We start from the raw sequence: 24,830 nt of genomic DNA on the forward strand, positions 1-24,830 counted from the left end.
GACTGCTTATCCAGATCCTATGGATCACTTCTGCCTCCTCCTTCACTGCCTACAACCAATTTTTTAATTAATTGTGATAATAAACAGTAAGCATCCTCAATTCAGATTAAGTGCTTGTGCTCTCTCCTAAAAAAGAGAGAAAAAAAATTGTATCTGCTCTGTTAATATAGTCTATGATTTTAATACTGGGAGCAACAATATTTTCTCCAGAATTGGAATTAAGTTGTGTCTGTATGAGATTGGTGCTCTTTAAAAGCATACTTGGGGCTAAAATATCAAGAAATTCTCTACTTTTATGAAAGCTTTACAGATTCCTGGAGGTCATCTGAATACTCAAAAATAATGCATAATGTGACCTCATGAATCAAATAGGCCAAGCTCAGCACTTTTTATTAGCAGAAATATTCATGAATCTTTTATCCTCCTCCTTAGTCCACCAGCTCTTATTTTCACCCTGTTCTCTCCTTAATGCAACATTTCATAGGAATGCCAAGAAAAAGGAACCCAGCTTCAGGTTTAATTGCTAATATTTCTAAATTTAGTCAGCATAAAATCCATCTGAGGCTCCAAAGGTTTTCCTTGTAATCTGCAGAACCTGAGTTTGAATCTAGCCCAAGAGAGCACCACAGCAAATAAATACCATCTGATCTCTACAGAAATCTGACAAGAGTTCAACTGTTTTCCACCTTGCTTCGAGTATATCAGAGCTGATTTCCCAATGCAAAGCTGTAAGGGAAAAAGTCAATTAAAATGCAACTGTCCCAATTTCAGTGAAAGTTACTGATCAGCAGGAATCTCTATACATGTGGTTATTTTTTTTTTCTTTTGAATTATGCAGGCCAATATATTCTGTGATATTATGTTCTTATGCTGGCTTGCTTTCTGACTCATGTAACCCTGGACAAGCAGCAGTGATTGTGAGCCAAATGACCCCAGTTTTCCACACAACAATATGGGAATTTCTGGATTCAGCTCATTCCTCCCATCTTTCTCACCTGCTTCTGTGACCATTAGAGATACCACAGTGAAACTCTGCAATATTTGGCTGAAGGGACATGGCTGGGACTGCCAGTTTTGTTATATACCAGCACTTTCCCTATCAGTGTAGCCGAAATAGGATTAGACTAGACAGAAAGGAACCAATTCTGGATGCTGGAAACCATCCAGATTTGGTTATCATTTCATTCTTTACTTTGGTCCATGTAAGTGTCTTATGGAAGATTTCAAGTTTTAACAACCAAAGAAAAAGGAAACATTTCCAGCTCTCTCTCTCTCTAGTATCACAGGTCTGACTGTAGGTTATCAGCCTCAGCAACTTGTCCCATCTCTTGCTAGCATCATGGAAACATAGACATTATCTGATTGAAGACTGGATTTGCACATTTTTTTATTCTGCAGCTATTAGGTTTAAATAGAAAGTTTTCAATATTTCAGTGAGAAAACCTCAGATCCAACGCTGATTCCGTTTGGAGTGGCTTTTGCTCAAGATTACAAATTTTTGTTTGCCAGATCATTTTGCAACTTACATTTGGGAAATTTTAGCATGGAGAAAAGCTCTAGTTTCCCTTCAGTTCTGACATTAAATGTCCATAAAGCACAGAGGAATCTCCTCAGTGAAGCACTTAAAGTATCAGGTCTTCTTAATCCAGCAAGATTAATTATCATGTATAAGTAAATAGGAATTGTTTTTAATTCATTTGCCATTTCAATATGTAGGATGATTAGGCCTGTAAATTAGTTTGCTCCAGTACTGAATATTGAGACTGCATCAATAATTACTGAATAAAAAGCTGAGCCCTGGGGTTTGGGCTCCCCTGAACAGTTTGGATCAGGAGTTCACTCACATTATGCTACAGATAACAGCTCTGCACAACATTTGGCTCAGGTTCAGTTGCTCTGAGTCTAAGGCCAGGACAGACCTTCAGTTCATCTCCTCCAATTCTCTTTCTAGCCCACACAATTATATTTCACTCACATCTTTCTACGCTGAGCCCAGTGACATTAATTAAATGGGAACATTTCAGAAATCAAGAGACAGAACTGTTGCCTGCTCTAGGCAGAGAGTGGGAGGGAGAGGCAAACCCAGCCCTTGCCATGGCAAGGAGCTGATAAAGGTGAGCACGCCTGGGATTTGTCTCCTGGAGCTTTACATGTCTATAAGGTAGATGTCTACATGTGATCTCATCATGTTCATTGCAGTCAGAGAAAAGGGCATTTCTAGTGCTCAATTCATCTGCTCTGCCTATGTCAGGGTTAGACTCAGTGCTCCCTTTCCACCTCAGGTGGGGACAGCTGTGTCCAGGTATCTGAGAGCCATGTAAGGACACCCTCAGCTTTCATGGTCACAATACAAGTCCTACACAACAGAGCAGCTCTCAGGCCATTGAAGATCTGTGTTGGTTTAACGAAGCAAATTTCGTATTATCGTTCCCTCCTGATGCAGGAGAGCAGTAAAGGTTGGGATTTCTAGTTTGGGTTTGCATCTACTACAAAGGAGAGCTGTCTGTCATGCAACATTATCTTCAAGGTTAAAATGGAGCTGACTGCATTCTCTTGCTTTATGAAAGCGAGAATTGGTATTATTGTCCTTTCACTCTCATGAGAGACACTTAATTTGAAAAGAGGCCTTGAATTTTGTTAAACATTATCAGTTCCTATTTTATTCTAGATTGATATGTAGATTAGGCAGTGCCTGACACTCAAAATTAAATATGAATAACACAAAATAAGAATAAATTAAAAGACTGCAAGATGTTCTGGCTACCCTAGCTTTTGTCATAATATTCCTAGTAATACATGACTAGAGGTGTTGGTTAGGAGAATTCAGTTTGATCCCTATGGAAACATGCTATGGAGGAAAATAAACTATAGAAAATGTGAATTTAGAAATTAAAAGTCCAAACCATTGTCTTGTGCTCATCTAGCCAAGATTAGAAAACACCCACTACAGCAGCACAGTCTTTTCCAACATTTCATCTCAGCCATCATGTGTTTCAACTCTCTCCTGAAAGAATAGCCTCTAGGAAGAGGCTGAGTGCAAAATTCACAGCACATAAATTAGCCTCTTTCTCCAGCTAGTGGGTTATTGAGAGGAGATTGGAATTGCTTTGTTACTCAAATGTATTTGACATACTCTTTTGCCATTTTTTTAAACTCTCTTGGCTACTCAATGTTTTGCCCTGAGTAGTTGTGATCCCTATTTAAAGGTGAATTGCTTTCCTTAAATCTAATAAATGAGCAACTTAGATTGTGTGAGCAAATGTAGCAGTTTTCAGAAGAACTTGCATCCACACTGGTGATATTGCCATTTGAGAGCCAGAGCATGAACAATCACACAAAATTAATGGAAAATTGGAACAAAAGAGGGGCAGGCAGGGAGAAAACGAATTCTTTAGAAAATCTGAATGTCTGTGGATTACTTAAGCTTAACTCTACACCTTCACATAAACACAAGACATCCTGTAGCCCACAGGAGAGTTTCAACATGCTACACATTCAGCATGCAAGACACATTAAGAAACTCGATATTAGGTTTCCCACTGATTTCTGAGTGACTGGATGTGCACTTGACTGTCTGCCTTTTCTCTTTTCCCAGCACGCCTGGATACCTAGTTTTGCTGTCATCAGTCCAAACACATGCTCTATTTTCCCCTCTTTCTAAGCAAAATCCTCTTTCCCTCTCCCCCTCTCCATACATTACTCTTTCCTGTCTCTTGTTTCTCCAAAGCGGTGATGCCTGCCAGGAATCAGAGAGATTCAGTGTGTGTATAGAACAACCTGGGAAAGGGGCACTTAGGGCAGAATTGCCTGTTTTGGGCCCAAAACAGGAGGTTTTCAAACTCTGTGTTAGTCGCCTGAAAAACCAGGAATTAGGAGGAGCAGCAGAAAGCATCTCGCTTGTGTCAGTGTCTGTGTGTGTGTGCATGCTCTAACCTGGAGTTATACTGGTGATTAAATGGTCTTTAAATCAAAGCTGATAGATAAATAAGGGAACTATTCCAAAACCAAGGGGGTTAAAATACACTCCACATGCACCTGCTGGAGACGCTGTGCTGCTGGCTCTACATTTCAACTCTAACCTGTATTTGATATGGTGTTGTTGCAGCTGTGGGTTGGGGTGGTTTATTTAAGTGGCTCCAAATGCTTGTCAGTGTGGCAACCAGCTGAATACATAAAACAGGCTCTCCAAACCCTTTATGGCCCAGGGTCAGAGTAAATGGAATAATAAAATCCAAATGCTTTTGTCTCATTTTCCATCACCCAAGCCTTCCGCATAAATCTACAGCTTTGCAATGACCTTCGCATTCAGTGTCGGGGATGAGGCCGCAGGTCTGAGATACATTTGGTCTTCATCTTAGGTCTTTAAAAGCTTTTTCCAATTAATTTTAACTGACTTCCATAAGGATCAAGTACAGTTTCCTCCTCCCAGCCCCCTCACTCCACATCCCACCCCTTTTTTCTCCTGCCTGGCATCTTCAACCCGTCAATTGGGGGAACACTAGAGAATAAGACTATTGATCATATTAAATGTGGTAGCACCAACAGCAAAGACATTTACAGAATGAGTGATTTAGCAAATAGGAAGTGAGAGATTTCTCTAAAGAGTTTTAATTTGATGTCTTCCTCACTGCAGGGTGTCTGGTTTTCTTTATTTCTCCAGTGCCACATCATCCCTGTTCAGATGTCATCGTGGGGACTCACATGTTTGCAAAGTGTAGGTCACGATGAAACTAAAAGATACATGTTTGAGTTTACTGAATCAAAATTCACCTTGTCTGGAACTGCTCAGGGCTAGTCCTTGCACCCTCTGCATCTGATCTGAATTAGATGTAAAGTCACTTCTAGGTGTTTCAATTACAGCAAAGAGCAATTCAAACCTCTGTCAAAAGAAATCCTCAGGACACCTCTGAACGTTCTCACTCTAAGAACCCACAGATTCCTCTCTCCAAATTCCCAACCAGGTTTTTAACAGCCAGCTAATAAACTGGCGCCTAAAAAAGTGCTCATTCTTAGTTTTGCACTCAGTAAAGCTGGGCCAGGCTTTGAGAGCTGTAGTGGGCGTTAGGGGACACATTCACAGCAGAGTTTCCACGTTTATTGTGGCTCCGTTGACTTCTGTACAGCTGAGCAGGTCTAGAGGATTGGAAGGCTCTGCCCATACTGTGCAGATGTGGTCCATAAAACCAACAGTCAGGTACCTCACTACTGGGAGCTTGGGCTCAATTAACTTTAGGAAAAAAAAGAAACAAAAACATCAATAAGATGAATACTTTCCCACGGCCTGCCGAAAGGAAAACAACAACTAAACGGCATCTCCAAGGCAAATCCACATTTCTTGAGTTTGCTGTCCAAAATTTTAAGCATTTTAAAAATCAAGGAAGTTTTGATCGTGTTGGCACTGCACTGGAAGTCCTGGCTCCCTGTTCAAACCAAGCACTCCTACTTGATGCTTTATGAGGTTTACCCATCAGTAATGCAAACTTCTCTTTCAGCTCCCACAGGAACATCAGCAAAGATTTAAAAGCCTTGTGGCTTAAAGCAGTAAAATCCTCCAACCTTCTCTACGTGATGATGTATGGGGAGATCAGATTGTGCTATTAATGACAATGTGAATCAGTAACCACTGAAGTTCATGTAGTTGTTTTCCTGTGATCTGTTGACAAAATACAATTTTTTAGTTGGAATCAGCTTCCTCAGCTTTTTCTTGCTCAGTGAAATTCTCCATCCAAGCAACAAATAGTCCAGTAGCTAACAGAAGTAGAAGCACTTGGTTTCCTGTGGCATCAAAGGCTGTCCTTGGAGACTCTGGCATCCAAGAAGCTGCAAATACCAGCTGAAGCTTTGCCTGTGAGCAGAGCATTGGCAGTGTCTCTCTGATGTGAATTCTCTGGTAGATCAGTACTGACCACAAGCTGGAGTCTTTCCCTCAATGGGTTCATTATCAGAGCCTCACATCTCTGCCTATCTCTTCTTATGAAATTTGAAGGATTTAAAAAGTTTTCTCTTTTAAACCCGTGTGAAATTTCCTGACAGATTCAGAATTACCAAGAGTGGGCAGGCAGAGGAGCATAAATGCCCATACAACCATGTAGGCAATGGGGGATCAGGTAAAAGTCACTCCTGTAGGAAACCAGGCTAAGAATGAAAGTTGTACTGTCCCTTTTTTTCTCCCCCAAAAATGCAAAGAGAAGAAATCATACAACTGACCCTGGAAGTTAGATAAGGAAGAGCAGAACCATTCCTTCCTGGATACTATGGGATTAAATGCATACTACTAAATGTTCACTTCCGTCCCCTGAAAACAGGATCTTTGTGTAAATTAATATGAATGTTTGAATTAGAGACCCTAACCTCTATCTTATCTTTCCATCCCAACTCACATAAAGTGAGCCCACAAATGCCCAGCTTTATATCTGCTATGCGTGAAAACTATTTGTGGCCCTATCAAAAAAAGTTGTGAATAGATTTAAATTATTTTAAAAAGATATTAAAAAATCCAAACCATAACAGGAAAGAAACAAACACAGAGCAAATGTTTAGCCACTTAATTAATTTACATGTCTTCTGGCATGGCACAGGGCATTAGTACCCCCCAGCAGGGTGCCAGGGTGCCTGGCTGGGAGTTGGGCAGGCAGCAAGACATACTGTGAATTTTCTCCCCGAGCAACACAATTACAGAAACAACTGCAAATAACTTTGTGCTGATCCCCAGCGATGCATTCAGCAGCCCCTAATCTTCCAAACGTCTGCACGTGTGATGGTATGAAAACTATGGCATTCCTGCAGCCCTCACCTATGGAGACACATCTGGGCTTTTCTATTGATTCTTTATTTATGGCTTTCTGTTTGAAAAGCGAGTTAAATGAAGATCACTAATACAACCCTGAGAATTCAAGAAGATGCTGAAACACTGTCGGAACATACAAGCAAAAGACACACTACACGTATTTCCAGCTGGATTTTTTTAAAGTGCCTTTTGGGCATGCACATTTATAAGAAAAGGAAACTGAGGCATGATGTGAAACCATAAGACCATTCCTTGTAGCAGGGGAAGAAACTGAACTCAAATGTCTTGCCTCAGTCCTCCACACAAGCTCCAGGAGCTTCCATGCCTTGGTTTCACATGTGAAACTCTAAAAGCTTTAATTGAGAGGCTGCATTTCCCCTGGAGTGGAATCAAATGAAACAAGCTAGACACTCAAGTAGGCTTACTGGTTTAATTTAAAAGCGAGGGGGACTGGTAGCAGGGAGCTCCCAGTCAGGGGTCATTTGTTGTGGAATATACTTCTCACCTTTGTGTTCCTCAGCACTGGGCTCTGGCAAACTTAATGACATTTGGCATCTCCACCTGCTCTATCAGTTTATCCTTGAATTAGCTCAGCCTAGAGTGGTTTGAGAGCTTATTTGGGGCTTGAGATTTATTATTTTTACAGGTTTTTTTTAAAAGAAATCTTTAGCTTTTAATGTTGGATTAGTAGTAATAGTAGTAGCAGTAGGAGGAAGAAGACCCCACAAGTATAAGGGGGGAAAAACAAATGTAATGGATGATGTAGTTTGCCTGGAGGAATGACGTTAATTTGGACCACTCAGCTTTACCTTGGCATCTGTTTTGTGATTATACAAAAATAGGAATTTCACAGGATCTTGATCCAGGACATGAAGCAAACTTCATTCCTGTTTAAGTCTGACCAAACATCTGTTTGAAACTTGAGATGAAATTCACACGATTTAGACACAAAGCATGAGCCAATTAGATGTCCAGCATGCGTGGTCAATATCCTTGGCTTGGATCCTCTGAAAAATTAGCACATAAGTAATTTTATACACAGAAGAAGGCCCAGTACATTCAACGGGATTAGTCCAGGTTATCCTGCTTTTTCCCAGGGCAGGGTTCTCAGTTGGAACCAAACCTCAAGCCACATCAAGCTCATAGAGTTCTCGTACAGATATTTTGCACTTCTGAAACCAGAATAATTTTCTCTTCAAGGCTCTGACATCACCACTCAGCTGCAGGGATATTCCTGATTGACATTTTGGACTCCTTCAGAAGCAAAGATGGGCTGAGAGGCCAAATATCCCAACCAGCACTATTCTGTTTGCACCCCATATAATCCCCTAATAAAATCCCCAGTAAGAGAGACACAACAGCACTTCGCTGTTGAAGCTGAATTTTTTACAAAATTAATGTTGTTTTCCCCAAAAGCCTTTAAATATTGTCAATATATGTAATATATAGCTTTTTCCATGGCATCGAAGGCTTTTCACAGAGTGATTTCTTCCCCTTTGCCCCTTGTGATATCAGGAAAAGCAGTCCCATTTGGTTTCCAGAGGGTGACCTGATCATCTCCATGAGCTATGGGGATGTTGGGAGAGGAGGACCGCCCTCTTAAATTACAAATTCTTGTCAGACTCAGTGGGTGAGAGACCCACGTGCCCTCATCTGGTCACAGAGCACAGCACACTGGCACATTAGCTTCTGAAGCTGCCTTTTCAGTGCTGACCTTTATATTAATGCTAATAGGGTTTGGAGAAATAAAATGTAAATTTGTCTCTAAATGGATTAGTCTAGGCTGGGGGTGGGAGAGAAGGGTGCAGGAGGGGGTATTGCTTGGAGCATTCGCACTAAAATTAAAACATTTATGTTCCAACACTTAATTTTATTAGTGGCACATTGAAGTTGCCTGAATGCGTAATAACATCTCTCAAGTCCACTCTGCTCCGGTTCAGACTCTAAGTGTGTGTGCTTGCACACACTGCCTCCCCAGTTATACGCTGTATTTGCCTCATCCACAGCCTTTTCCTCTCCCATTTTGTCATCAGGGATGTTTGTTGGTTCTCGCACCCCAAATTCACCAGGGTAGGAAACAAACAGTCTTCAGCTCTGCCCTGGAACCATAAAACTACAGTCTGGGCCCGAAATAAACCTTGTTCTTTTATTATTTTTGTGTGTCTGCACTATAGTGTGGGTGCCCACTTCACATCAGGGGTGTGTTTGCACCTGGTTAATTGGTTAATTGGTGCTTACCAGTGCTTTATGTAAGAGATCTTCAGAAAGATGAGTAAGCAGCAGTGTCTGTAGCTTTTACATAGGGAAATTGAGCCATAATTGGCAAAGATCGGTTGCAATGTCTGTGAAGCAAGAGTGAAGAGGGCAATATTAACCCAACAAAGAACAGTTTAGCATTTGTTAAACCATTAAAACACCTTCTTGCTCTGCTCAAACACTGACTATCCACAAGCAAATTTGGGAGATTTGGGAGCTTGTTTAGATATTGGTGATGGATCCCTCTTCAGTAGGAAAAGTCTGGGGCTCTCTCATATGGTGCAATTTGTTTTCTTTCTTTTTACAAAATAATTATCAGTGGGAACTATATAGTTTCATCAAAATCAAAACTTTTCCATAGGAATAAATCAGCTGTGGCAAAAAAAAAGCTTGGTGAGCAGAAGTTATGATATCTCATTTCACCAACATCAAAACATTTCTGTTAATTTCACTTATATTTTGATATTAAAATATGAAGTTTCATGTTCTCTGTTTACATATTTTCCTTAAATTGGCACCTAACTTGTTTTTAATGTTTTAATACCATGCACATTTTTTCAGAGCACCTTTTTTTTTTTTTGGCTCGGAAAAGATAAAAATTTCAACTATTCATTCTGACAGGGACCCAGGTTTTCCAAAATGTCAGCATTTCTTTGGAATAGAACCTCTGGGTCGTAGCCAGGTCTAAGCCCTTCTTATTGTAAATGAGGCCATATTCATTAGACATCCAGCCATGGCACACTTATCTTACAGGAACATATATCTCCAGCATCGTGGCTGGGCCAAGGCAGGGATCAGAATTGGCACACGGGGCTGACATAGATTCATTCCTAATGAAACACTTCTAACATAAAAGTGATTAAGCCAGCAGCGTGCCAGAAAATTGACTCTAAAATCTATCGTTTTCAGGGAAGATCTGATCTCTGGAGTTGTAGCTAAAGCCACTCATAGGATTCTATATGCTGATAGACCTCTATGGAATGACACCAAGCCTTTCTCTGTAGGATTTTTCCATAACTAGGTAGCCCCCAGGTTAAATTAATCAAGTGATTCAGCACAGAAACAGACAAAAGTCAGGCCGGGGGAGTGGGACGAGGAAGGAGAGCAGCAGTGATTTGGGCTCCTTGTGGCTGCCTCAGCTGAGGTTGGTAGCTGTGCATTAGATACGGCTCCAAACATGATGCAGATGTGGAGCACCGAGGTGCTGTATATACACACACAGGGTCCTGTAAGGTGAAAAAAGGGGGGGAAAGAGCAGATCATTCAGTAGTTGAAAAGTATCTGATTGCCTAATGTAAACTGTGATTAGTGGCTCGGTGCCTGGACAGTGAGTACTTCGCGGGCCCCCAAATGCAGTCCCCAAATCAGCGTGTGTGCTGCCAATCTGTCAGGCAGCCCAGCTGTAACACTTTCTGGCATTGCAATGTCTTCAGCTGGTTTGTGTCAGAGCCGGCCAGTGCGGGGGGAGGTTTTCCAGAAGTTGGCTATTGAGTGTCTGTCTGCCTGGATCAAGGGTGTTGCCAGTTTGACATCCCAGCGAGGGGCCGCCACATCTGGCAGCAGAGCCACGAGGAAAAGCGGAAGGTGGGGGGTGCCTGGGAGGGGGCAGCCCTGCAGGATCCAGAGCTGGGAGATACCCCCAACAAGGGGAAAACACAGGACTTCTGGAGAAAGTTGAGACCACTGCATGGAGAAAGGTTTTGAAGTGCTCAGAGCACAGCCTAAAATTCACAAGTGGCATTAAACTCCCGAATCAAATTGGGTCTCAAAGCCCTAAGCATGCAGACCTCTTGCTGAGCCTTTTCCTCCCTGTTACAAATTGATATTTTATTAGCTCAAAGCCAGATGCTTCCCCTTAAAACAGATTAATCTCCAGTTCATCATACCAGCAGAGAGTGAGCGAGGCGAGGGATAGCAACCATGCCAAACACGTGTGAGCGAGACCCCCAGGTACTGAGGGAGGAGAAATGAAGAGAGGAAACAAATATCTTTATTTTTTTCCTTTCTTTTTAATAAAGGACTAGTCTGTTTTATGTGATATCTTTAATTTTCTTCAGTGCAGATGGTGTTGGCCCAAAATCCATGCAGCAACCCTGGCAGGTACATAGGGGTGGTTACTGCTGCACAAACCGCAGCAATCCCAAAGGATAAAGCTGTTCCCATGCAAGGGGCAAGGCAAGGATGCAATGGGCCTCAGCAGAGAAGAGCCTGGAAAAGGATTCTTTAAGAGGATCTTGAATCAAGGGTTAATTGTTTCCAAATGACCACAGTGTGGGAGACTATTATGGGATGGGACCCATTCAGGATTGGTTTAAAGCTGCTGGTTAGGTACCTTAAAAGAGGGCTAAGCAGCAGCAGCTGTTTTACATTTAAAGTGACTGAAGTGAGTGGTGAATTACTGTGGGAGACAAATGAGCCCATGACATGATTGGACCTGGGACTGCTCTCCCAAGTGGCCACTTGTTTCATGAGAACTCCCACCCCCAGGCTCTGCATTTGAGTATCAAAGGCACAAATAGCACCAATTAATTCAGATTAGCCCAAGAGAGAGCAAGCAGCCAGGTTAGCTGCCTCTTTATGGATGCAAGAACCCCTGTTGCTGTCATCTCTCCCATCTTCGGGGTGCCCCTCTCCACTCTCAGGTTCTTGTCTTGTTATTCCAGATTGTTTCTTGAGGAGCTCATGGGGAGCAGTGGCATTAAATGAGAAGCCAGCACGGCAAGAGGAGCTGTCTTGGTGTAAACTATCCCCTAGCAGTAAGAGTTGCTAACGAGGCCTCGTGGTTTCTGTCCAGCTCACTTTAGTTTATCCTAATAAGTACACAGTCAGGTTCAACTCTTCTTGGGGGTAAGCATACAGAAAACAGATAGATCAGAATTAGGAGTCTACAGCTGGGATAAACTGTCTGGTCTATGTTTCACCAGTCAGATTTCAAGCCAAAATCCAGTTTCTGACAGCTTTGCCAGACATGCTGGACTAACCACATACCCTTTTCTCCCTTTTTTTTTTTTTTAATTATTATTCTATTTCACCCTCAATTTGTGATATAAAAACCTTTACTCTCACTGCCAAATGCAGCTGCAAAGTGCCCAGAGCCATCTGAGCCCCACTTTGGGATTCAGCATTCGGGTTGGCGACTTCCTGGCGATACCAAGGGCTTGCATCAGCCTTCCCAGAATCAAGAGGAGGAAACAGTCCTGTGTGTTATTTACCAACCTGCATTAGTCAAAATACTGCATTTTAAAGCCCCTTAAGTTGTTATACATCATCATATAAGTCATCACAAAATAGTGAGTAGGAATTCCTAAGAATTATGTTGACATGGAAATTGTCAGCAGAAGTGCTGGAAATTTACATCTCCTCATATATCTGTACTCCTATCCTCCATAGAAATTAACATATTATAACACTAATATTTCAAGGTAATGTTTTCTCATGAGGATGCCATATTTTATCAGTTAATATCATCTGCGTAAAAACTATTCAATTACAGTATCAAGCAACGTGTGATTAATACTAATATCACTAACGTAATGGCAACTTTGTAAGGTGTCATCATAGCTGTTCAGGCAGCTGGAAATGGCAGGAGGAGGGAAAGAAAATCATTCTTTTTAATTAAAAAAAGAAAAGTTCGATATCTATGAAAATGAATGGCCAGTGATATCTGGAGTGTTGTCCTACCCTGCCTAGAGAGTGGAAGTTGGGCCAGAGATCTTGGTGGAAGAAGGATTACACCCCACAACTTTCATGCTGATGTGTTCAGCCTTGAGCTTCATTCCTTTTATCCCTTTATTATTAACTGTAAGCATGGGAGGGACTCAAGTCTTTCACCCAAGAAGCAAGTGAACCACTCCTGAAATTTATATTTTATTATTTCAGAGGTGCTGTTGAAAAATCCTTGGATGCTCATTTCCCTCTGCTTTTGCCTACACACAGAAGAGCACACTGCAGGAATGAGGGCAGAAAATTGTATTAGTACAAGGATTATCAAGGTGTGAGGAAACCTGAGCTGGAACCTGTCTTTTCTAGGAAAAACAATATTTTTTTAAACGGCAATAACCCTGCTTTGCCCTTCTAGATCCTGAGTCCTGTGAAGGACAGAGTTCTCAAGAGGAAGAATCTTAGAGGAGCTCCCAAAAGGCACAGAAATAAAGAAAGAGGCAGGATATCATCAACTGTTCACAAATTTAAAGCTTCCAAAATAGAGAATGTCTGTAACACACCACTGCAGATAGAATAGCTCCCCTTCTCCCTCAACCTGCAGATTTGTTGCCAAAGCTGAGTAGTTCTGTAATGAATAATTTATTCCAAATCATTTCCCTCTTCAGGAATTGTCAGAAGGGGATCATGATTTTTTTTTGCATGTACGTTTTGTATATACCACTGACACTGTCCAAGGGAGTCATAGGAAAGCTGTAGGACTTGTATCTCACATGAGTCAAGTTTTCCAAGCCTTCTCCCAGCCTTTTGCCCAAGGGTGAATTCCAGGCTATTCACACAGATATGCCATATCATCCTGTGAATCCTTTTGGGTCTGTAGCTCATCCACATGCATATTCACAATTTTCAAATTCAAGCTGTCTTGACAAGATGCTTAGGTCACATGGGCCATATCTGTTCCCAAATTGGAAGTGGGTGATTTGGAATCAGCTTCCCAAACCTGCCCCCACATCCAAAATCCTCTTCCCACAGAAAAATCTCTGTCACGCTCCTGAAGCTCACTTTTCCAGCCATGTTCCTTTTCATGTAGATCTAAGAGAGGATTCATGGGAAGGGCTGAAAAACCTGGCCCAAGTGAATTGCTTTGAATGTTAGGATAGTACAAAATCCAGTTTTGGCAGCATTCCCCTAATTTATTTCACCAATTTAGGCAGATTTTACAAAGGCAGCTAAGCAAAAAAATGAAAAGGGGACTCTAACAATTCTGAATCGTAAACACATTTGAGCAGATTGTGCAAAGCAATTCAACTAAAATTAGATTATGAAAAGTACACTAAGTAAAACTGTATTATGGAAATGTTATGAAATTAATTAATCTACAAAGCAGCATTGCCACCAGCATGTGCTGGCCCTGTAAACTCCTGAGTGCATTTGTTCCACTCTCAGCCTTCATTCCAGCTGAAGTTAACACGAGTCAGAGATGTGACATTTCTAGGTCTGTGACCCCAGTGAATATTGTGACCCATTAGAGTTTTCCATTTGATCCTTAATTTGAGCTTGGTCAGTGACACTTGCATCCACTAAGAACTGTTCTGGTGACCACAGGGTGACAGCTGGTTACAACCAGTGCTGCATTTCTTTAATGGGTTTAGTTACCAGTGTGGGTTGTTACTCAGCTAAACCAATAAATAATGTATTTTCAATTAATGGACAAATCTTAGAAGGATTTGTACAATATGTAGGGCTAAATGAAGAAACACATTATAATTATATGGTAATTTGTTAAAATGATCATTAATACTTCTGATGTTAATTATCTAATGGCAGAAAATTACTGAGGGTAAAAGTAATTTGCCCTTTGTAATTGCTTATTAGGTTGTAGGATAATCATTTTGTTTTCTTTGCATAGCACTTTTTATTGCCTTTTTCTTCTGACAGTAGCTGAAGTGTATATGAGGTCAGAAGTTATTGGATAATTTTCCAAAGAAACAAGACCTCATTTCTGGTTGAAGGTCAAGAGAGGGCATCGACCATGATTGCTACATACAGTCCTCACTTTTGAAAAAATTTGGAAAGAATACAATACAAAGTGAAAATTACACTTTTGGTTATACACTAGCTGCACATAATTATATAAAACCACCATTTATGAGTGGTTACTACAGATAGCAAGGAACCACACCTAATGCACTTGTACTCGTGGTTCTGCCAGAGATTTGCTGTATGACTTTGGGTGAGATACACGGCATTATCTGCAGTTCATCACAGCTGTGTACGTGACTCCCGAAAAAAAGAGCTTCTGTGCCAAAAATTATTATGGATTTCACCTCTGTTCATTTTTCCCACCTTAAGGGTGAGTAAATGATTCCTCAAATGCAGGGGCTCTGGTTCACCTCTTCCCTCATGTTAATCAAGAGTAGATTTTAAAGGCATTTTTTTTTTCTGAGAAACATGTTCCCAGAATATGTGTTAAACTCTGAATAACTTATTGGGACCACAGAAAGAAAAAGTCAGAATATTTTGGTTTTTCTTTTGAAACAAATAATTTCATTTTTTTTTTTTGTTTCAGAAGGGTATTTTTGGAACAAAGTCAAACTTATATTTTAAAAGTTTAAAACAATAATAACTTTCAAGTAAATGAGGTATTTCATGTAATGCATGGGTTTTTTTCACATTCAATTTCAGTCAGCAAACTGAAACTTCTCTTCATTATCTTTTCCTTCTATTTTTCAGAAAGCAAACAAAAAAAGAAAAAAATAGAAAAAAAAATAAGGAAAAAAAATAGCTAGCTTGCTGTTTTGCATATATTGGATATTTCTTAAAAAGCATTGACATTTGAAAATGCATCCCCAGATGGCTTCTCACAAAGCACACAGAATCAGAGGTGAAGAGGGCAGGGCAGAACCCAAAGTAGGGACGAGTCTGAAGCAGTGGGACTTGGGGGTAAAGGAAGCAAACGGGGCAGGAATTAGAGGCAATGGGACTACTGGGAAAGAGGGGGCCCCAGAGTAAACTTCCCCTCACATAACTTACATATGCCTGTAAACCACACTGCTGACGAATCACAGTTTTTATAGATAATCTGTGGGTGATGCATAGGAAAATATGGTATTCATCAAATTCTGTTCAGGAACAATCCCACTGAAGTCCTCGGGACTGCACAGGCAGGAGCCAGATGTGAAGAGTCAGAATCAGGCCCACTGCACATGCACACAGGCTGCCAAAATGCAGTGTTTTGGTATGAGTTTGGGAAAGGATTCTCCATTCAAACCTGAAGTTCAAGCTGACTTAATAATGAGACCTGTAAATATGGAAGTTGTCATCAGTAGAGCTCAGTTAGCATGTTCCCAGGTGAAAACTGATGTCTGGTGAGGTTTAGGGGTGAATCTCTATCCGGCAAAGCATCACACACGTTTGCCATCATGACAGCAGATTTTCTTGCAGAATGATGCCCAAATGCAAGTGATTATATGGGGTGTAGTGAGAAGCACTAGGGCCATTCACACATAATCACAGAGTGGATGTAGCAGAGATGGGTGTCAGCCAGCCTCCCGATCCAAGCACATTTGGATGGGAGAGAAGTTCAGATCTTGATCCAAACTTTGTTGTTCAGACCTGCCTCTCGCTGTCAGGAGGTGGCTTCTGGCCAGCTCCATCTTCCTTGAGTGATCTCACTTCACCAAACAACAGGTGGGATGTCCATTTAACTTAACTGGCGGGAAAAAAAATCCTCATCCTTAAGCAGATGCTATTTTTGGTGGTCTTTAATAGGCGTGCGAGGGGAATAGGAAGATAATTAGCCCTTTTACGCCACTTCTCCCCATACACCTCAATTTTCCAGCTTGCTCCCTTTTTCCGTGGCGATTCCCCCACTCACTGTTCAGGGGGATGTTGACAGTCTCCTTTTTGGATGCTCAGCCTTCTGGAAGGCTTTGCTCTCTGCAGGCGGAGCTGTCTGGCACACAGCCATTGACAGCGAGCTGGAGTTTGCTCTGAAGTCCCAATGCAATCATGCACTGTCTGCTGCCTGCTGCTCCACAGTGCTGCAGGAGCTTAAAAAAGACTCCTCCAGTCCTGTCAAAAAGACAACCGAATTATTAAAGCAGCAGCTCTTCAGGTGTTCAGAAGGACTGTGGGAACCAGGGGCAGAAACTGACGGCAAAGAATTATCTGCCCCTTACTCTAAAATGCAGTGAGGTAGGAGGAATGTGGATGGTGCAGGAGAAACAATGCCAAATATTGCTGTCTGAATGATGTCACTCTTTGAGTGGATCCAGGTCCCTTATATTCCTTGCTTTGGTGGGTTTGGACTGTCCAAGTTTTAAAAATATCCACTCCTAGCCTCTGTTTTGCCTCTTTCTTTCCCACAGACCCAGGAAAATATGGTAATCCTTGGAGAAATCCACATTAAATTAAAACAGCATGCAAGAATCTGTTTTCCCAGTTCTACCCCGTGAGATGGAAGCCATGGCAGCATCCATAAACAGCAGCTTGAAAATCATCTGACACCTACAGATTCCCAAGGCTCTTTGGTGAGGTACAGAGCCTCATGTGAGAGCAAAGTTAATGTGTGACTTGTTAAAGGCAGAGCGAGGAGAAGGACAAAGGTCTCTTGGCCGTGTGCCTGTCCCATTCTCCCCCCATTTCGCTATAACATAAAACTTAATAATATTTACTTGTTATTAAGCATTAACATCTCAACCTTAGCAGCCTCATTTCCTACTCACTTCTGAATGCTCTGCACTATATTATATTCTTATACTAATTTTGTATTTTTTGAAATACCATCAATTTCAAGTGATTATCTTTTTAACTAACCAGTATCTGAACTGTAAGATTTTTTATGTGGAAGAGAGCCAACTTCCATCCTTCCAGAAGTCAGGCCCTAAGCTAAGAACCAAAACCACAAACCCGCCCCGAAATCTTTGGCTTGCTCCATCCCTAGGCATGTCGTTGCCTAGAAAAGGCTTAGTCACAGCAATTTCTAGATTGCTGAACTTCCCACTGTCTAGTTTCTTGGCTAAGGCACCAGAATTCTCATGTTAACAACTTATGGAACACTTCTCTGTCTACACAGGAGCATCCTCTTTAAGGTGGTGACATAACCATACACTCATCTGGTTGTTTTGGTTTTTGTTTTTTGGTTTTTTTTTTTTTTTTTGTGGGGGGTGTGAAGAGGACTCTTTTCTCATCTGCTCTTCACAAATTCTTTCCTTCAACCCTTGCAGCTTCCACAGCCCCTCTGCACTGCCCTGCCTGACTCTGAGCATCCTATTAACCCAGGAGCTTGGCTTAAAAAACAGCAAGTCAGCATTTTGCTTGCAAGATGTATTATTTTATTAATAAGATATATAAACTCTTGCAAGCCTGCAGTAGGAAAGAGGGTAGAGAAAGCCAACTAAGTCGACGAGAAGCACTTTTTCCCCATCTCCAGACAAGCTTGCGAGGACACAAGGCAACACATCCCACATTATCCAGCAGCCTTCTGAATGAATACTTTCCTCCCTGTGACAGAACGTAAACTGCTTTAGCCTCACTCTCCTCCTGACAGACCTCCTAATTATCTCAGCTGTTTACAGCGCTCAGGCCCTCTGCTACCAATTTCTCCATTATTCTGACAGTCAACAAACTAGACCTATTAGAGCACAGCACAATTCTTGCCCAAGGCAGGAACTTTGTGAGACCACAAATCGTCTCGGTATTAAAAGTCGGTGCATAAGAACTGCCCTCAGCTTTAGCGCTAAATTGCTGGTTTGGAGACATTCATTGCTGTATATTGTATTTCCACTATATTCCGCTTTAATAGACTTCGTGCTGAAGTGTGTAAGAAGAGTTTTAAAGCCTGAGGTGGCAAGTAGACCTTTATTTTTTTTTTTTTTTTTTACCATTTTATATATTTTTCCATCTTTTTTTGTTTGTCATCTTATATTGCAAGGTTGGGTCACATACATAAAACAACACTGCAGTCGTGCAAGAATATCTAACAGTTAGTGGAAGGCACAGATTTTACCATTAGAAGTTCAACAACAGGGTTTGGGCAATACAAGGTTTGTTATTCTTCGATTTGTACAGGGCCTCAGATTTAAGATTATTTCTTTTGTTCTTTGGAATATTTTATTTTCCTATTTGGCAAAGCTAACTTGGTTTTATTCTTCTAATCTTCTGGTATCAAAGTAGTCAGAGCCCAGTAAGAATAATAGTTAGAGAGAGAGATAACAGTTTCTATTAATAATTTGTGTCCATTTGTTTAAGCAATGTTTATTCAATGTTCAGAAAGCTCTTAGAAATTTGTGTTTATTAATTAGTGTACACTACACTCTATAAAGTATTTATGCATAGCCTATCTCCAGATTTCTCTTAGTTTGAGTTTGTACAGATGCAGGATTTATTTTGACTAAATACATAGGAGCCATCTGATTCAGGCATCCTTGTATCTGAGTTCTGGACTAATTTTCAATATTATCTTAAATTCGAGATGTCTGCAGGTACATACCAGGTTCCAATCTCCCAGGTTACCTACCAAGGCCTAGAAATAATTCCAGATGTCTAAGATACACATTATTATCAAGCTGATAATAACAACTAATGCCACCAATTAGCCCAAACCACAAAAGCTCCAACTATATTTTCCTGAGCAATTTGATTGATCCTAACACATCCAGGAATACTTTCACAGTAAATTTCATTCAGCCTTCTATTTGCTAAGCAGAAGTGGTTACATTTATGAAAAATTAAGGCTTTTAAATTGAAAAAAATCTTTTAAATACCAAACCAAAGAAAAAAAATGCATAAAATGTACATACACACCATTTCATCTAAACAGCGTGTCAGAAGGAACGTGTGCTTTCACTGAACTGTGTTACCTCTGCCTGCTGGAATGCTGGAATATAAAATGACATGTTATATTAGATTCTACTGAATTTGAATTCTTCCTTCGAGGCATTTATAGCGAAATAAAATATTTTCCAATGAAGACTCTTCGAAAAGTGACATTTCTTTCAGCAAAAACTCTCTGAAGACAACTTCCAGTTTAGAGATGCGGGGCTGGGTGAGTTGTCACCTAGTCAATCACATGAAATAATGTACTGGACATGGGCATCAAGGAACAGCAGAGGGAAAGCCTTAGCACAGGATTTGTGGCAAAGACTGTTGCATTCCTTTGAGATCAGTGGCAGTACTAAGGCAAATCTAACTCAAAAGCTGTCCACTTAATAGCTTTAAAGTGTTCAAAGTTCTTAAGTTCTTCCAAACACAGCTTTGAAATAGAAATGTGTCTGTGTTGCACCACGGTTTCACATTTCATCTTGCAGGATGTACTAATTTGGGCTAAATACTTCTGTGACTTAGTCAAACAAAACTTAAAGCAAATTGTCAGGCCATGTTGCTCTAAACACAGAAAATTCCAGGAGAACTGTGTGAGATTTAAAGTTTTGCTACTGAGATTAGGAGCAGCTCTAATGATTTCCATAGAACTTGTGTGAAATGTAAATTAACAGAGTCTAGAGTAATTAATTGTCCTTTTAAGTCTGTTTCCAAAACTTGATTTCCTGTTCAGAAGAAGGGCATGTTCCTGGGTCAAAGCCAAGCTGAAAGAAATTGGGCCCTAGATGGCATTTCTAATTGGCTTTGGATCAGATTCTCCAGTGGGATACCCTGGATTTCTGCCTGCCAGAGGACTTCTTCTCTGCACAGAAGACTCATGTCCACAGTCTTAACCATGTCTGGAGTATCTCTAAGGTAATAATGTTATTTTTGTCTGCCCTGACAGACAATACAGGTTTCTGCTCTCAGAACCAAGAAGGAATCAGAGTACAAAAGGAAGATGTCAGAACTCCTTGGACCATGATGGATGGAACTGGTGTCATACAATGGGAAATAAATAGAATCATTGAACTTAAACATGAAAGCAAGAAAGATTGGTTAATATTAGATTTAGGAGGCCTGTATGTAAATAAATGTATTAAAATATTTTAAAATAGTCCATCAGATGTTGTACTTTCATGTTTACTTATTTTTCAGTCTGAAAGAAACCCATGTTGACAGGCCATACAAGCCCTTTTTTAAATTGACCTTAGTGAATTAATTTACTGGTAACTATTTTCAAAGTATGTCTTAAGTAAATAACACATGAAGTAATTGAGAGAGAATTTCAGGCTTGCAACCACAACTATTTGTAGTGTAGACCTAAGTCTAAGCTTTTGGGTTCACCCAGTTATGGTATCAAATCGTTGCCACATATACGATCTGCCCCAAGCGTGTGGGATGGCAGTCAACACATCAGCCAGGATATTTGTAGGCAAGTCATTATGCACTGCAATCTTTTCAGCTCCTAAAAACTAAGCAAGAATTGTTTTCAAATCTTGGCAAAACAGGCAAGCTGCTTAGTAACATGGTTTGGATATCGAGGATATGATGAGCCTTCCTCTGAGACCTTGCAGAGCACCAGGGAAGTGCTGGCATTGGAGGCTGTTTCAGGCATAGTCTGTCTTAACTGTTGCTCAAGCCTCTGTGGCATTTTTCACAGATAAAATATTAATTTTGGTCACCTAGCCAGTACTATATTCAGAAAATTCTAGTTTTTCTATCTAAAATTGCTGCTCCAAAATATAACTGAAAAATATATTAATGCTTCCCTCTTTCATGCCCTAGACCACTGAGAGACAGTTTTGGCTTTATGATTTCTGGTCTGGACCTTCTCTAGCTCCAAAATTAATTAAACCAAACCAGTGGGATAAGCTTAAATTCACATTGGCTTCTGGAAAGGAAAAAAAACTAGCCCTTGTCTATTATGGGAGGCTGGCAGCAACAGATTACATATTTAGGGAGCCTTGTTCCTGGTCGTTTCTGCAGCTTTCATTAAAAAGATATGCATGCTAATCGTGGAAATGGGAGGCAACCTAGAAAAGAGATGTATTATTATGAGAGGCTGGGACATTGTATTTGTGCATACAGCAGGGAAAACTATATTGAAATGAGTGCTAAAAACAGCCCAAGAGCGATGTGGGGAACGACGAGGAGGAAATCCAGAGCCGGAGCATCGTAAGGGGAGCAGCAGAGTTGGAGTCAGAGATGCAGAAAGGAGAACAGGTGAGGGTCAGAAAGATAGAAAGGAGAGAGAGCAGCACTGGGAGAAGACATGAGAAATTAGATCAGAATCTAAAAGCACTCAGGAGAGCAGGGAAAAAGGCAGAAATTAGAACAGGAGCTAAGAGGAGAGCCGAAGAGGCAATAAAAACTCAAGGAGGAGAAAGAAAAACTGCAAGATGAAGAGAGGAGGACAGGAAAAAAAGGGCAGGAAATAAATATGAGGTGACATAAAAGGGCCTTGATCTCCAGTTTGTAAAGATGATGTGATCTGTGGTGTGAAAGAAAAGAAATACTTTGCATTTTTTGAAATGGTCGTGAAGAGAGGACCAGGCTACATCTCAGAAATCAATATCACATTTTATGCCTGCTGCACCCTTCACGAAGAATCAAGACAACATTGATTCAAGTAAGTAATATTTCATTGAAAACTGATCTTTGATTGCATAGCTGCAAGGGACTGGCTCTGGAAGTCCCTGGGTGGTGTCTGTGCTGAACAGGTGTCATTTTTGGGCTTGTGTTGGAAGTGATGTGGCTTCACTCCCGGTCGGCGGAACACGTGGAGAGCAGAGGACACGTCACTTTAGTCTTTGAGAGCAGAGGATGCTGCATCAGAAGGGCTGGCCTGCTCTCCAGGGTCATTAGTCTGTGTCTGTTAGTGTGTGGTGAGCAGCCTGGAAAGTTTGCTTTGTGGCTGTATTCATTTCAAGCGGTGAAAAGATTATTTTAAGATAATTAGAAAAGCCTTAGACCTGATATTTTAAATCTGCTTTCCTGATCAATTGTAGCAGTGTCGGAGCTGGTGTGCAGTCATGAGGCACAGGACCATCTCCCCAGACTGCAAGGCTAGGCTTTTGTAATGGAATTAACTGTTTCCGAGACATTTTTGCTCAGTATTTGAGAATGTAAAATCTCCCCTTGATTTTATTTCCCTGGTCATTAATTCCCTTGGGAAAACAGATTCACTGTTTTGCTAGCAGATCTTGATGTGTTTCAGCTTCTTTATACCACAAAGGGTGACAGTGAAACAATTTATAGCAAAACCTGTGTTGGAATTCCCTTTTGGAAAATCATTTTCTTATCTCAATAAAATCAAAGCATGTGGGTGAAAGGCTATGCTGATGGGGAGGGGGGGCACAGAAGATTTTTAGATATAAACCTCAATGTAGCTCATTGAAAATTGGCTTGTCCCAATCAGGATATTTAACCGTTTGAATTTAACTGGAGAAGTAATGCTGTATAAACTTCCCACTGAGGCATGTCACACAACTCAGGGACACTGCAGATTTATTTCTGCCATTTTTCTTGGTCCTTTTGGAGAAATGTAGCCTCAAACACCTCACTTACAAATTCTGGTGATTATTTACTGTTGGATTAAGCTTTTTTTTTGACTTAGAGATGGGGTAACTGAGAGGTGTTTTTTAAAACTGAAAAACTGCAGTGTAGGATTTTAGTGTCACAAAATGAAATTATTTGGGCCATCTCAGAAAAGTCAAAGTTGGAAATTCTGTTTAAACAAGGTAAAAATATTTTCTTTCAATGTCAATGCATGTAAATGTCAATGCATAAACAAAATATCTCCAAAACGTTTTAAACTGCCATTGAGGAAACAAGGACTCCACATCCCACCTGGGGATGAAGGCAAATGTTGAGATGCTGACTGTGACTCCATAAATCAGTTGTGTTAACTCAGTTCTCCACTGGTACAGTACCTCGGAACTGCAACTGAAAATTCATTTTGAGAGTGAAGTTAACAAAAGCACAGCTGAGAGGCTGATAGGTGAGGTCTGTGAACCTGGTCTTGAGGATAAGTCTTTTTTCAGGAGTGTGTGATAGTCCTACCTCCAAAAAAGCTGGTCTAATGGAAGACAAGCCGAGTCTTGGCCTTTGCGGGAAACTTTGAGACTTATTTTGGGAAACTCTTTGGAATGCAACCCTCAAGCAAAGCTGAGGCAGTGTGTTACAGTAGGGCCACAGGAATCAGTGGTAATTTAGACTCTGAACATTTATCCTCCTGGCCAAGAGAGAAATGTGATATTGGAGAACATGTTACTGCGAATAACACCAGCTTGGCTCTGGCGGTGTGAGTGAGGATGATGGGGAAGGTTCACTGTTGTTGGGTGGTGATCCCAAGCCAGAGCTAAGCAAAGAAAAGCTCCTCGTGTTTGTGCAATGTCAGTCAGCAAAGGCTGTAAAGAGCTTCCAGTGGAGCAGTCCTGGAGCTCCCTTGTCACCGTAGGCAGTGGTGACCACTCTGAGGAAACCTGGATTCTCAGCAGCAGGGAATCCTGAATCACCACCTCCTTGGAATAAACATTTTCTCCCAGGCGTGGAATATCCAAGGACTCTACTAGTTTGTGTATGGCTGGCAGCTGGTCTATCAGAGTGCAGTGTCTCTTTAAATATATCACCCCATAGGACTGGTGATTTCCTTTTCAAGTGAAATCTTGAGCTTCACACAACTTCTCTCAAATTAAAGACAGAGTGATAGTAATATATACACATATTTACAAATAGTGCATTTTTTCTCATATATGCATGCCCCCTCCATCCTTCCACTCTTCCCACACAAAGGTTAAAAAAAGAAACATTTTGGGTGTTTTCCTGGTATTCAGTGACAGTGTAACTTCTCAGATAAAGATACAATAAATGAGTTCAAATTTCACAGTAGCACTGTAATAGAAGCAGAACAAAACATAGTAATATCCAGGTTATTATGGATTTCTGACACATATAACTCTAAGCCATCTAAATTGCTCCAGAACTTGAAAATTGTTCAGCAAGCAGAATTGATAGCTCTTAAAAAATGGATAATAATATCAAGTCAGATAGTTACAAGACAATGCCAGAAACTAATGTATGGTTATTGTTCAATAATAATTCAAAAAATAGCTGCAGAACTATTTTGAAAGAAGGGGAATTAGGAAGACACTTTGCAGTGCTGTAAACAGTATAAAGGACTTGTGGCCTAAGAAAAACACCAGAAAAAATGATACTGCATATGTGTGCACATGCACATGTGTTGTGTATACATTAAAGAGAC

Source organism: Vidua macroura, chromosome 12 (genome assembly GCF_024509145.1).
Source record: "Vidua macroura isolate BioBank_ID:100142 chromosome 12, ASM2450914v1, whole genome shotgun sequence".
NCBI classification, from domain to species: Eukaryota; Metazoa; Chordata; class Aves; order Passeriformes; family Viduidae; genus Vidua; species Vidua macroura.